At 39.7% G+C, this 15,297-nt stretch overlaps 1 pseudogene; it reads left to right on the forward strand.

Moving 5' to 3' along the window:
* The window catches only part of LOC125898307 (von Willebrand factor A domain-containing protein 7-like), a 67,896-nt pseudogene extending 55,847 nt beyond the window's left edge, over window positions 1–12,049 (forward strand).
* Window positions 12,050–15,297: the final 3,248 nt, after the last annotated feature.

The raw sequence follows: 15,297 nt of genomic DNA on the forward strand, positions 1-15,297 counted from the left end.
TGCCTTCAGTGAGAATCTACAATGTAAATAGTCATGAAAATAAAGAAAATGCATTGAATGAGAAGGTGTGTCCAAACTTTTGGCCTGTACTGTATGTGACAAGCAGGAATTGTATTTCATGGTTAATGCTACATGTGTCATGATTTACAAAACTTCCTGTTCCACAAGTTTTTACAACAATGTACTTATGATTCATGCACTGATGAGCACGCGGAACAGAAGCCATGTTTCTTTACATTTAAATAAGACCATGTTTTAAGTGTTTTCAGTTGTAAGGATTCATGTGTTTTCAGTAAAATGGGAGTAATGATCCTTACTGGTCCTTATATTGTACTGTAGCACATAGAATCATCTGCTGTCAGGTACTGTGAGTGAAACAACAGGTTTCTCACATCATCTGTCATCAGAAGTGAAAATGAAAGAATTCAGTCACAGCAGAAAGCTCTGTTGTTTACTTCTTTTATTTCAACCATAAGTAGCAGTAGCAGTATCCCGTTTGCATCTTCATGCTATTTCACTAAAATGTTCAATATGAGTATTGTCTGTGCTTGTCTGTTTCACCCTCAGTATAATAACATAAGAGAAACATGAAGTAAAAAAATGACTTCGTAATTCCTCTTTACCAACAACCAAATCATACGCATGGTGTTAATAGGCCAAGGCAACAAGTCAAACCAGTCCAGAACAGTAATGACTCCTCCCTGAATGTGAAGCTTTATAAATCAAGTCGTAGCTACAGAAAAGTGAAATTTACAAGTCAACATCAAGACCTAAGGTACAGTATGATCATATCTAACATGTCATATGTTTGTGTTTTTACATTTTCATATGAACCAGCTTGACACTGTTTTACACAGGAAAATCATTTAGAAAAAAAAAATGTTTTTATTAATCAGTACCAGAACAGTTAAGTTACTCTTTTAGTGTTTTGTTTCCATGTCTTGAATTTTGAGGATGAAAGAATTTGTATTTGCAATATTTGCAATGTTTATAAAATAATAACTTTAAATTAAATTAACCAAAAAGCCAAATCACCCAAAATGGTCATTCTTCTTTTGTGTTAATGTGAAGTAATGGATTGTTGTTAAGATGTGTGACCTGCTGTGCTGGACAGAAATTCTGTATTTATTACGTGACATGCTGCTCTACACAGAGGTTTGTCCACTCTAGGAGGTTGGTTTTATAACCAAAACTCTAAACTTGTTTTAGTAGCAACTTTGTGTGCAGTCAGTAAAGTTTATCTTAAATTTTACAAAATGTATTTTGGATCAGATTAGTAATTCAGGGGGAATTTTAATCTGATTGTGGTTCTAGATCAAAGGACAGCAAAATCTTCAGGGATCATCCTTTTGGGATGAAAGGTGATCCCTACTATATTTTACTGCAGTAGTCGACTTTATGGACCACAGACTAATGGCTAATATCAGGCATGTCTATAGTCCGGCCCGGGGGCCAATTTTAAATGGCCCTTGACTTGACTTTTTTTTTTTTTTTTTTTTTTAAATATCAGTGCATGTGTGTATATACGTGGCTCACCACACAATATTGGTTAATTAAGATCATTTTGTATTTCTCTCCATCACTTCACAATGGCAGGACTATTGTACAGTTTGTAGACATGCAACACGTACGAACTATGCAGACAGAACTGATGTGTTTTCATAAACAGACTGTAAACAAGCAAACAAAATGGTTACCTACCAGCAGACATTTGCTTCTAGGTAGCAAAGAAACTTAAAGTGAGGACAGTGAGGGCTGCTGCATTCAGAAGCGGTTTAAAGCTGAATACATTTTAATTGAAATATGGACCACTTGAGCTTGTCTTATTTGTTTGTGATTTCTTTTTTAATTAATCCATCTGATGTGAGAAGTGGCTGGCCCCAGGTATTTTCACATTATCTAAGCTGGCTCCCATTCAAAAATGTTTGGACACCCTGGGCTAATAAGCTATTGTGTTGTGTTAGTCTCTCTGACAGGTTGCGCAGTGATGTCTGGGTTGGCTGCGTTGTGTTTCCTGCTTCTGCAGACTGGAGCTTCTGGGTTTGGGTTATCCAGTGGAGAATCTCTGAGTCATCAGGAGATCACTAAGAGAGCAATCTTAAATACCACTGTGCAGACATGTCGTGCTCTGGCCCTGGCTGAGGGCAAAGACTTCACTTTTCCTGTAAGGATTAATGTCAACCACTTTATATTGACTTTTTACGTTAAATGACCAGTGGCTTTATTATTAGTATTATTCATTTTGTGTGTGTTTGTGTCCACAGTCTCTGACTGTTGATGCTGTTGCTGCTGCCTGTGAAGCATCAAAATCATCCAAGAGCTTCCTCCAAACCATCCAACTGATCCAATCAAGGAATAAACGAGTAGACTATTTTTTATTCTTCCTAGCACGGTATCACATGGACAATGAACAAATTTTGGAGGGAAGGAAAATCATCACAGGTGGATTGGCAGCTGTGAAGGCCAGCAACAGGGAACAGAACTTTGAGGCTGCCAGAGAAAAACTGGGACAAATCTTACACCCTCTACAGGTAGCCTTCCTTCTATCATTCCTTCTGTTTACATCACAGTTTTGTTTCTTCAGTGTCACACTTCAAAACTAACCCTCAAGTTCAGCAAGCGACAGTTTCTTATATATATATATTTATACATATATTTCATTTCACAACAACAACCTGTTAAAGGGAGCATTAATATGACTTACTGAAAAGAGATCTTGGTATTAATATACCGTATGCTAGATAATAGATGCTCTGCTTGTTGTTGTTTTTATATAATAGGATTTCTACAGTCATAGCAACTGGGTGGAGATGGGAAACAAACTCCCAAACTCCAATCTGATCAGATCAGACACCAGCGTTGGCAACATAGCAGGTAAAGAAATGATGTTGTGTCAGTGTGTGAGTGGCCGTGTCACCGAAACAAAAGAAATAGAGATGAGAAAATGTTATGTTGCAATGCGATTACAGAGATCATTTCACAAGACAAAAGACTGACAAAGTTTTCTTTCCCACAGCTGAAAGCAGAGCAACCTGTCGCAACTGTAATGGAGACGACTGCACAGACAACATTTTGGAGGATATCCTACGGGAAGGGATAATTACTTCAGGATACTTTAATTTTGTGCCTTTTTTTTCCTCCAAACCAAAAGGTAACCTTCCTACCTGCTTACCTAAATAACTATATAAATTTTAAAAGCCATGTTTGTCAGATTTGTTGCTTAAATATTCAGAAATAATCATCCTGTGTGAATTGTGACCAAAATAGGCAGCTCCCTTCGGTTTCACAGAGCTTTATGGTGAGTTTTAGCTCATTCTCAAGCTGTCTGGCCCACATCTTTATTGTTTTGGTCCATTCTCACTGCCATCATGAAGCTGTGAAAGCCCTCTGTGCACCAACTGCACATCACCAAACAGCAGACAGACATAGTTAACAACTATTTAGTGAACATATTGGTTTTGCAGCTATTGGTAATTTGCACTATGACCATCCATACAAAATTTTATTATAATCCATCTATGCATGGTTAAAATACTTCAATCTGCACCAAAGTGGTGGACCAACCATCAGACCAGAGCCGTGTTGCTAGTGTGGCTAAAAAAACACAGTGCCAGAGAAAATTTATTCTTCCCCAAAAAGTCAGTCTGGTATTCTCTGAAATGATATGTAAAGATGTATTAAACATTTTGTTCTCATTCTGTTTCTAATGCTTTACAGGAAAATGCAGCCATGGAGGTTTTTTTGATAGAACAAGTAACATTGAACCTATAGGAGGGATCAATAAAGACACTTTGGACTCCAGCCATGGACACCTCCACATGGAAGCTGCAAATGTGGCAATTGCTGCAACCAGTGAGCTCCTGGAGGACATTCGAGGGGCTGCTGGTGACAAACCATTCCTCCAGTATGAAACCCTTTCTCTATGTTTCAGATATGCATGGTCAGGAGGAGGATTGCAAAGGGTTTTAATCTCTTATCTCTTTGTCTCTGTCCTTTTCTCTCCATCCCTCAGGATGATGGGAATCTCAAGAGGATCTGGTAAAGCTCTTTGTTTTGTGATCGACACGACAGGAAGCATGAGTGATGACATTGCAGCAGTGAGGACTGTCACTTCTGATATAATCGACAGGAGAGTGGGAACACAAGACGAGCCCTCAGTTTACATTCTTGTACCTTTCAATGATCCAGGTATGATCTTAATGTTTTATCCCTCTGAAGTGAAGTAAAAATTATATTTCTTTCTTCATCCTCTTGCCTGCTAAACTGTAACTCAGTGATATAAAGCAGTGGACTTTTTGTGCTGTCATGTGCTGTATAGTTGGATGAATATTATCACTGCTCAAATAAAATGCCAGCGATACAATAAGAAAAATAACTATAAATAAATGCATGCATCTCCACCTGAACCTCAGATTTTGGGCCACTGACAAGGACAACAGACCCAGAAGTCTTCAGGAATGCTATTAATTCACTAACAGCAACTGGTGGAGGAGATCTTCCAGAAATGAGTCTTTCTGGGCTTCAGGTACCGTGATGCCTTTGAGACATAATCTGTCTGCAAAACGTGAATATAAGAAAGAAAGTAAAAGTAAACCTACCGTATGATTGCTGTCCTCTCTTCCTCATACAGCTGGCATTAACTGGTGCTCCTCCCAGTTCTGAGATCTTCCTCTTCACTGATGCAGCTACTAAAGATGTACACCTGAGAAGCACAGTGCTCGCACTCATTGAGCAAACCAAGACGGTGGTGAGTACTACGCTTCGTGTATGGGATGCCATTTGTAAAGTGGCTCACACTGAAATTAACAGCAACGTTTTGCCACATTTAGCTTAAAAAAGTGCTGTGAATTTTTTAGTCACTTTTTACAGCATTTACAGCAATATTTGAAATATGTCAAATATAATGTCACAGTTAAACCTAAATGTTAAATGTTAAATCTATGTGCTTGGTGAAACTAAATATTTAGCTAATATGCAAATGCACACTGCCAGTCACTGGAAGTACCAAAATAAAAGCTCAGGTGGTCCGCACTAAACGTGGTTTGCAAACAGCACCCCATATTCGTGTAACAACAAACAAATGGTGTGAAAAATGATAGCGTAATTAGAGTGTGTAATGTAATGAAAAAATAAATAAAAACTCATGATGTAAAAACTTGAGGAGGCTATGAGTGAGGCTGTACTTAGGCACTAATACTAATGTCTGAATAAGTAGTAGGTAATGTTCACCATGTTTGCTATTATAGTTTAGCATGCTAACATTTGCTATTTAGCATTACACATTGCTGAGACTGAAGGGAATGGTATTTCATCATAAACAAAAGTTTTGGAAGAACTATATAAAAAACATTGTTTATGTTAGCTATTAAAGTCTTTTCTGATTTGGTTTAACCTAAAAGACCCTAGACTTTAAGACCCTATGAGTGGGCTTAATTCTCATTCAAACTTTTATAATTTCTTTTTAGGTAAACTTCATGATAACTGCCGTTCTGGGATTTCGTCGTCGAAGGCAGAGTGATGATAGCCTCCAACAACAACAACAACCAATCAGTCGAATGGCGAGATCAGATGCTCAGCTGTACAGAGACCTGACTCAGGCTTCAGGAGGTCTGGTTATTGAAGTCTCAAAGAGTGAGCTCCTTGAAGCCACCAGCATCATAACACAGACATCCAGCTCCTCTCTGGTATTAACACTCTCTCTGTTCATTATGAGTTTTCAAAATTCGTAATTCATTTACGATTCAGTTGTGACACCAGTTTCATTTAACCTCCTAGGTGACCCTTCTGCAGGCAGCCAGGAATCCAGGAAAGGCTGAAAATTTCACCTTCACCATTGACGAGTCGGTGAAAAACCTCACAGTTTACATCACTGGGAACTCTGTGACCTTTACTCTTATCAGCCCCTCAGGTGATCACTCTGTGCAGATGAAATATTTTAAAGGTGTTATCACTGTAGGAGTAGAAGAGGTTCTTCAAAGCCACTTTGTGTGGAAATTTCTAACTTTGGCCCCATCTGGTGGTGGTAGTAAGTGTTGCACTGTGGTCGACAAGGCACGCAGCTCTAAAAAATTAAAACGTTAAATGCTTAACTTTGGGCTTTTTACCCAGTGTGCTTCATTACATGCCATTGCTCTCCTTTTAGGTGTGTTTCAGGAAAGCACCAACACGACAGGATCACTGATCACTGCATCCCAGTCAGTGGGAAACTTCAAGACTCTGCAGCTAAAACAAGAAGTTGGACTGTGGGAAATTCAAATGGTGTCAACAAATCCCTACATTCTGAAGGTTGTAGGTGAGAACTCCACGATTATGAGGTTGAATGACATAATCAATTCTTAAGATTACTTTAGGTATTACTATCCCTTACCAAATGTATTATGTTGATCTGTTCTGTACGACATCTATTGCATGTCTGTCCGTCCTGGAAGAGGGATCCCTCCTCAGTTGCTCTTCCTGAGGTTTCTACCATTTTTTCCCCCTGTTGAAGAGTGTTTTGGGGGAGTTTTTCATTATCCGCTGTGAGGGTCCAAAGGACTGAGGGATGTTATATGCTGTAAAGCCCTCAGAGGCAAATTGAGATTTGTGATATTGGGCTTACATAAACATTAACAATCTAATGGAATCTAAAGGACATAACTTCAGTGACAGCGCTGGAATCTTGCATAGGAGCCGGAGTTTGGTGCCACTTCTCTTGGAGTCAATGAGGCGGGCACGACAAATTACATTAAAACCCATCATATCTTTTTGTTGCAATTCTGATTGAAAAAATCCTACCACCAAATTAAAAAACACACATTACATGATGCTGACTGACATTTTAAAAGGAAAATGAACACACACATTTAGAAAAAGCATTACACAATGATGGGTTATTGTGTGATTTGCAGTGTCCACCCCATTAACCTCAGTAGAAGTGGCACCAAAGTCCGGCTCCAATGCAAAATTTGCATGCTGTCACTAGGGGTGGGAATCTTTGGGCACCTCATGATTCGATAATGATTACGATTCAGGGGCTACGATTCAATTATAAAACGATTATTGATGCATCTTTAATTTATGTATATTGATGCACTTTTTCACAACACACATTTCTTTTTGTCTCACTGAATAAGCATTCAACACTTGCAATTTTTAAAAACAGTGCATTTGTAAGAAGAAACAGTTGAATTCATTTCCATTATATTTATTAAACATATAAATGGAAATGTGTGCAAACTGGAAAGTTACAACTTAGTTGTACGGAACCAAAGGTAACAACAGGTATCTTAAATCACAAGATAAAATGTGCAGTTAGAATAACAAATGATTCGGTGGCAAAAGACGTCTACGCATCACATGTAACTGCATTCCTACTTGCCTTCAACAGCGAGGCCATGACTTCTGTTTTGGTTTGATAGCAGAGTGTCGGGATGGCCGTGTCGGTGAAATAGCGTCGGGATGGGATGGTGTATTTGGGCTCCAATGTATGCAGCAGTGCTCAAAATCCCTGATTTTCCACAACGGAAGAAGGACGCAAATCCTTGGCAATAAATGCCGCGATGGCCTTCGTAATTCGCTTCGCCTTTTCCGATGAGGGTGGCAGCTTTCTAATTGCTTCCTCGATTGTTCTCTGGTCGGTAGCGCCACTAGTAGCCGCAGCAATAACAGCCTGCCGTCTCCCTGACTCCTCCGTCAGGTGGAATCGAGTTACATGACTTCTCATGTTTGTTGTGTTGCCAAAGTATTTTATTTTAGCACGACACAGCTTACATATAACGTGGCTCTTGTCCAGTTCACTTCCGCCGTCAATGTTGTAGAAGCCAAAGTATTTCCACACATCGGCTTTTAAATTAGAAGGAGCTGTTCTGATCTCACGGTGAGGTGGGTGGCGGTTAGCCATGTTTGTTTTCCTCTGTGCGTGTGTCGGCGTGTCCGCTCCAGGTGCGCATCCCAAAGTGTCCCGGAGATGACGCGTACCGCGCTTCTTAGTTCCGCATTATTTAGAACCTTCTGTATTACTCTAATTAACAGATTTAAATAATCGAAATTTGGACGTTTGTGAATCGATTCAGATTCGTCCACGTCCGACTCACGATGCATCTACGAATCGGAAATTTCCCCCACCCCTACCTGTCACTGATGTCATGACCTTTCCTTCCATCATTGTTCCCTCGAGAAGACTTCAGGAGGTGAACAGGGACCAACGCTGTTGCACTAGCAGCAAAATAGCAACCTGTATAGTGGAGGTGAATGACATTTAGTTTCTGTTTCTCCAAGATTTAAATATGTCATTAAAGACAGTGTCACGAGTACCTGGTTACTCCACAGACCTCAGCACAGCATTCAGCAGGTTTCATTGAAACTACTTTCTGCAGAAGAAACAGTGTTGAATCGGCTGTTTTATAGAGGACTGTGCTGTAATTTTAGTCTTCAAAAATAATGATAGTGAGAAATACGCTTCAAAGGAATGGTAAAAGTAATGAATATTTACTGGTGATCATACATCTGGCCTCTCTGGTTTATTGCAACTTTTTTATTTGCAGGCGAAAGTCCAGTGGATTTCCTGTTTAACTTTTTGGAGGAATTGCAGGGCCCGTTCGGAGGTTTTGATGTCGTAGACAATCGTCCCAGAGCTGGTAAAGGAGCCAGAAGTTTGTGATATACTAAAGTAATTGACTTCAGCATATTTCAGTGGATATTCTCTTTTTCGGAAGGTGTTAATGGCAGCCTGATGGTGACGGTGACCGGGAGTGAATCCGCCACAGTGACAGAAGTCATTCTGGTTGAATCGTCTGGGTCCGGAGAGGTTAATGGCAACGTGGAGGCTCAGGGTGGAGGAGACTTCTTGGCTCACTTTGACAGGATACCAGCAGAGGAGTTTGTGGTGCTTGTGAAGGGGCAGAGCAACAATGGTTCCCCCAGAATGTCCTCTGCAAACTTTCAAAGGCAGTCCTCCACCAACATCAGAGCATCTGCTGTGACTGTTACTTCTGTAAGTGAAATGCATCTACCTAAAAACTTATGATACGACTTTTGAGATAAACTGTACTGCCACAGTTTTTACTATATACAACTGATAGTGACTGATTTCCTTCTGTTTTTAGCCTGATTCAGACAGCGTCTTAGTTCCAGGAACACCACTTTCAGTTCCCTTCACTGTGATGACGAGCAGTACAGGAGGAACCTTCAGCATCCAAGCTACCAATGACCAAAGTTTTCCCTCGACTTTCCTGCCCAGTTTAATGCTGGAAACTGACGGCAGTGCCAACGGGACAGTGAACCTCACAGCACCTCTCAACACTGCGTCTGGTACTGTCGTCACCCTGACCATTTCGGCTGAGGCTTCAGGAGGCACAGACACCAACTACGTCGTGCGGCGTTTCACTGTCCTTGAAACGGTAACTTTCACAAATCACATTTCAGTAGATGTTGAGGCAGTAAATGATCATTCTGTCTTATTTAATCCCTTCATCACTGTGTTCATTGGTTGAATTAATGACTGGAGGCAGCAGTAGCTCAGTCCATAGGGACCTAGATTGGGAACTGGAGGGCACTACTGTAGTAATGATTATGCGCGCAAGTTCCAGTGAGATAGCGGAAGTAGCAGTAAGCTAGTTAGTCCCATAGACAGTCTGTGGTTTGTCCCAGTGGCTACTCTTGGTGGCTAACCGCCAACACCGGTTCTTTTCGAAAGTAATTTGCCTTCACTTTAGCAAATACTAATTTATTTTTTAACAAATATCTGACTAATGTTAACGTAGCATTTTCTAAAATGTCTTTGCAGAGCTCTGGTATCTATTGCACTGTCTGTGTCTGTAACGACTAACAACCAGTCTAAGCTAAATTTTTGTCTTCAGCAACTGTGTGTTGAACATGTAACCAGAACAAAAAGCGATTATTCCTGTTGCCAAAGGTACCATTGATATGAAAAATAAAACCACAAGAGTTTCACCAGACATAGCGAAAAAGTATCAAATCAAAATTTGCAGAAGAGAATGACACCTCGACTGACAGGTCCGTCACTCAACGTCAGTAGATGATATCCTTGTCTTTCCCCCTCTGACTTCATTCTCAACCTACATTAGAAAATTGCTCGTTATAAAATAAACTCAGCAACATACCTTGAAATATGTATTTAGTCATTAGGGCTGAGAATGTGTCACTGATTTACTGTACTTCCTTTTTTTTTATCATATTACAAAATTAATGCCAAAAGTTATTTCTTTTACTACTACTTTATATTACTGTTACTGAAGTCTGTTGCTAAATTCAGCATCATTTTTGCTCAGAACAGTTTTTAATAAATCAGAAGTTAAAACAACGTGTAAACTGCGTGGTTAGCGCAGACGACCGGAGGATTAGCTTGGAAACATCACATAAATCCCCTTTACACAGAGGTACAGTTAATACTGATTTATGTGTTAGTGTCTCTTAATAAGTCATTATAAATCATAATTCATCTTTACAAGGAGCAGAAGTTCACTGTAAGCTAGCACGGGCCATTTTAGAGTTAACAATATTTTAACGTGCAAGGCAAGCTAATTGCTAGCATGCTCGGTAGAAAAGGGAAAGAAAACAATGCTTTGAGATGGCTGTCAGAGATGGCAGAGGTATGATCACATAACAACAAACGGTTATCACTGGAAATCGCCGGTTTTCAGTTCAATGCCGGAAGTCGGGCACATATTTCACCCAAGGGATCATGGGGGCTAGGATAAGATGTACAGGTCCTGTTTGTGCATGTGTGTGTATTTTGGGCCTGTGTGTTTATAACAACAGAGTGTAAAAACTGAATTTCCCCTTGGGGATGAATAAAGTGTATCTTCATCTAAAACCAGCTGACTTTCACCTACTTTTGCTCCTCATAGGTGACTGATATCACTAAACCGGTGTGTGTGCTGCTCAGCCTGCAGTCCCTCTGCTCTGATAACTGCGTGTTATCAATGTGGGAGCTCTCAGTTCAGGTGACTGATGGTGCTAATGGGACGGGTGTTGACCATATTAACCTTAGACAAGGCAACGGGACCTTGAACACCAGCCTGGCTACTGACAATGAGGACATAACCCTGGTTTCTTACAGTGCGTCTTGCTGTTCACCTGATGTGGAGCTGGTGGTTGTGGATCGGGTGGGTAATGTAGCCACATGTTTCTACAGTGTCCGGAAAACTGCCGCCACCAGCTCACCAGCTGCGACCGTCACTCCAGCCACAGTAGCAGCTGTTGAGTCTTTGTCTACCAGAGCTGCTCAGTCTTTTCTTCTTTGCCTTAGCATCACGGTCCTGGGGCTCAGTTTACCATTTTAAATTGGGGTCAACTGAGTGCTTACATGTTAGTGTGGGGGTGAGATACATTTAAAAATGTGCTTTTGGCTTTGGAAAATAAACTACATGCTCTATTAATCATGTTTTGCTCAACCAACACTTGAAAACTGAAAAAATATGCAAACAAAAAGCTTGAAATGAGGAATATTACATATTACATGTTTAACATTTTGCATCAGAGCTGGAACCTTGAAACACAACCTTTGCAATGGACAATACCACGGTAAAATTGATAATACCATCCATTACTGTCACTCTACCACAGTAGGTCTTTGTAAAGGAACATTCAGTTTTCACTGAGACCATCTGAGAGAGGTTTAATTCATCTTTATGGTTATGTTGGAGGCTGTTGTTTTATTGCGTTGTGGAACTGTACTGCGTTACACACATAGGTGTTTATAATTTTTGGTCCAGCTGAGTTGATTTAGTCAGGGGAACCTAATAATCTGGTTCGTGAGTGTGTATACAACTTCGTGAATCATACCACTGTAAAACAATGTTGAAATCTTTAAGCTATGCAATATTAACAACATGTTCTGTAGGCATTACAGGGTGCTTGGTGGTAGTGTAAAACCTTTAAAGGGTTAATGGGGTTGTGAATATATTAGGGAGATTTGAGCATGTTGACTTAATTATGATATCTCAATCAAGGATCATTCATTCATGTTTTCAGTACTACTGATGTTAAGTTCTGGAATGGGGTTATGTTTACTAATAAATAAAATTTAAAACCCATGCAAAAAAACCAACTTTGGTCACAATAAATCTTTCAAAATTTGTCTACTTAAGAAGACGTATTCTTCGTTGGTTTACGATTAGACTTCTTTAGCAATTTAGCAAAGATTGAAGAAAGGTATTCGCACATCCAACTGTCTCAGATGCAGGTGTGTTGGACAATATCACTTGAGGCTTTGAACAGAAAATCCTGCACACTGCTCTTGTTCAGCTTCACAATTTATTAGCAACACTAACGTTACAATCCTCTTGATGAATGTCCACGAGGACTGAAGAGCAGTGTGCGGGATCTTCTGATCAAAGACGTAATTTAGCACAGTTAAAGTTGTGAAAATGTGGCGTTGTTTGTGTCAAGTGTACATACATAGTGAGAATAATAGCTCAGGGAAATGTCTGGCCCCTGGGCCCTTAGCTTTCTGAAAATGTGACCCTGTGAACAATATAATTAAATAGCCCTGTTGTATAGCAACAGTTGAAGGAGATAAAGGTGACCTAGCTGTGTCAGGGTAACATCTATCATAGCTACTCACATAATTGACCTATGGCTAAGCCACGCCCCCCTCCACTCACTCGGACAAACTATCAACATTCAGTGACCGGGGCTATGGCAGGTGTCACAGTACATGGCATTTCGCAGGATGCAATTGATGATTTTTGGGGACATAACGATCAGATTTCATTCACAAGTAACCAAAAGGGCCTAAACTACACATTGGAGGGATGTATTCATCATTTTAATGTTGAGAAGGTCGATAAAAAGCTTAAATTACAAGCCAAAATGTACAGGTCACAGTGTACGCTTGTGAACCGCATCTCATTGCCGTCGCCATCAAAGACAACAAGTTAAAATGCCACTGAAGTTAAGGTTTTTGGCTCAGAATATGAGAAAAGGATAACGGCTTTTTTACCATCTTTACCAAGAATGTATTCGTTGTTTTGGTGCTACAGTATTTACACTGAATCATTCAGCATAACGTTTGCCAACCTTTGTTATCTCTGCAACTGCGATTACAGATAAGTTAATGAAGCTAAGCTCCAGAAGTTAACGTTAGCTTAACTAGAGCCCTTTGGACAACAGCTAACAATGATGTACGATCACCAAAGTACAGAATTAGAACAAAATAGGCTAATGAACTCCCAGCAAACAAGGTGACATGATGAACAACGCAGCTAGTGGCTAACGTTAGGCTAACTTTAGCTAACGTTAGCTAGAGATGTTAAAGATAACTTTATATTTATTTCCAGCAAAGTGACAATATCAAACACAATGTTGACTTACCTTAGAACAGATGTAGACATCCTAATTAATCTTATTCAGGTTGAGTTGATGTTGTGGTCTTACGTTACCACACAACTTTATCCAAAGGAGACACTTTTCTCGATTGAGTACTTAACTTCCATTTTATGCTAATTTATACTTACTTCACTACATCTCAGAGGTAAATATTGTACTTTTAACTTCACTACATTTCTCTGACAGCTTAAGTTACTTGAGATTACAGTTTTTCATCTCCTTCCTGTCCAGTGAAAACCATGTGTCTCTAGATGTGTTGATGTTGAATGTCTTATTTTATATGCTGAGAAAAGTTCTCATACTTTTTAAGCAACATAAACTCTTAAAAAAAAACCTCTTGGGCTGGAGAGTTAAAATTAGCACATCTGTAAACACCTTCAGCAGTAAAATACAATATACACATCAATACAGCATTTATGTTAATACAAAAACACTAGCAATAAAACACTGATCAGGAACATTTTACTGCACAATGAATGCTTCTTCTTGCTTCTTGTAGTTCAATACTGCCAGTACAATATTTAATGCTAGTGAGTTGTACATGCAACAGTCTGCATGCAAAAATGTGCTGAAGGCCATCTTTTACAGTCTATATGTAATTTGGAAAATTCTTTCAACATTAATGAAAGACTTAAAAAAAAAACTTGAATATACATTAACTTTTCAATCAAAAATAAATTAAGATCATCATCTTAAAATAATAATAAAAAAAGATTTTTTGGGGGGGGGGGGGGACGAGAAGGGGTAAAGTTATGGGAGACAGGGTTGCTGCTTCTGACTCATCTGTTGTTGAGTCTGGTAAAAGGGGCAGGGACAGCTGATTTAATATGAATATCTTGCTAAACATTTACCTGCACTGATTAAATGTAGGTTAAAAAGGAGTGAAATGTAGGCTAACACTAGTCTGTAGCTAGCTTATTTCACTATGGACATTAAGCTAACAGGTTAATCTCTACCACACATAGACTATAGGCTACCCACCTTTCTTGGAGAAACACTGTCTCACATATTGACTCCCTTTCTTTTGCCTCACCTCTCTCTCCTTTCTCTCTTTCCTTTTGTGAAAACCATATTCTCTTTTAGTGGGTAGCATGATGACTGTTGCATTCTAGCTAACTGCTGACTGCTACTAGGCACCATCACTGTCAGCGCGCTAAGGCAGGACCAAACCATTTCATGCAGATACAGGGGGGTGCTCAGTCAATATGGATGGTCACTTTTTGCTCAATGGTAACTTTTACTGCCAAAAACAAGTAAAAACAAAGAGATCATTAATTTCATTACTATATTTAAAAAAAATATATATTAATGATGATGGTTTAATCATTTTATATTAATTTTTACCTATTTGGAATCGTCCTAACTTTTCCCCCCTAAAAGGCGCCACTGGGCACAGCAGCAATAACACTTCCTGAGAGCTCTTAAGAAGATCAACCTGTCACAACCTCTGCTGCTGTCCTTCTATCACTGCTCGGTGGAAAGTGTCCTGACTTATGGCATCCTGGTGTGGTGCGGCAGCAGCTCTGCAGCTGACAAGAAGGCCCTGCAGAGAGTGATAAAGCTGCACAGACAATAACAAATACACACACACCTGCCCTGGAAGACACTGACTGTGTTTACAAGGTCTTTAGTATCCCGGTTTTGAGGCTTATCCCGGTTTTGAGCATATCCGGGATATGATGTTTACATGGAACACAGAGAAACCCGGTTATTCATATCCCTGTATACATGATAAATACCAGTAACCCGTTTTCTGATCACTGCATCCTATCTGCGCAGGCGTGTGTTACGTCTTTTACGTCTTTTGTTTACAACAGATTGAGCGGGAAATATGATATATTTATTATATTTAGAAGGAAGACAAAAATGAGACCTCTGTGGCTTCTAGCAGGCTTAGCGTTAGTAAATACTCATGTTGCATTACAGCTATGGCTCATCCACTTCATCTTCAGCAATGGGAGGAGAGAG

Source organism: Epinephelus fuscoguttatus, linkage group LG12, assembly GCF_011397635.1.
Source record: "Epinephelus fuscoguttatus linkage group LG12, E.fuscoguttatus.final_Chr_v1".
Lineage (NCBI taxonomy): Eukaryota > Metazoa > Chordata > Actinopteri > Perciformes > Serranidae > Epinephelus > Epinephelus fuscoguttatus.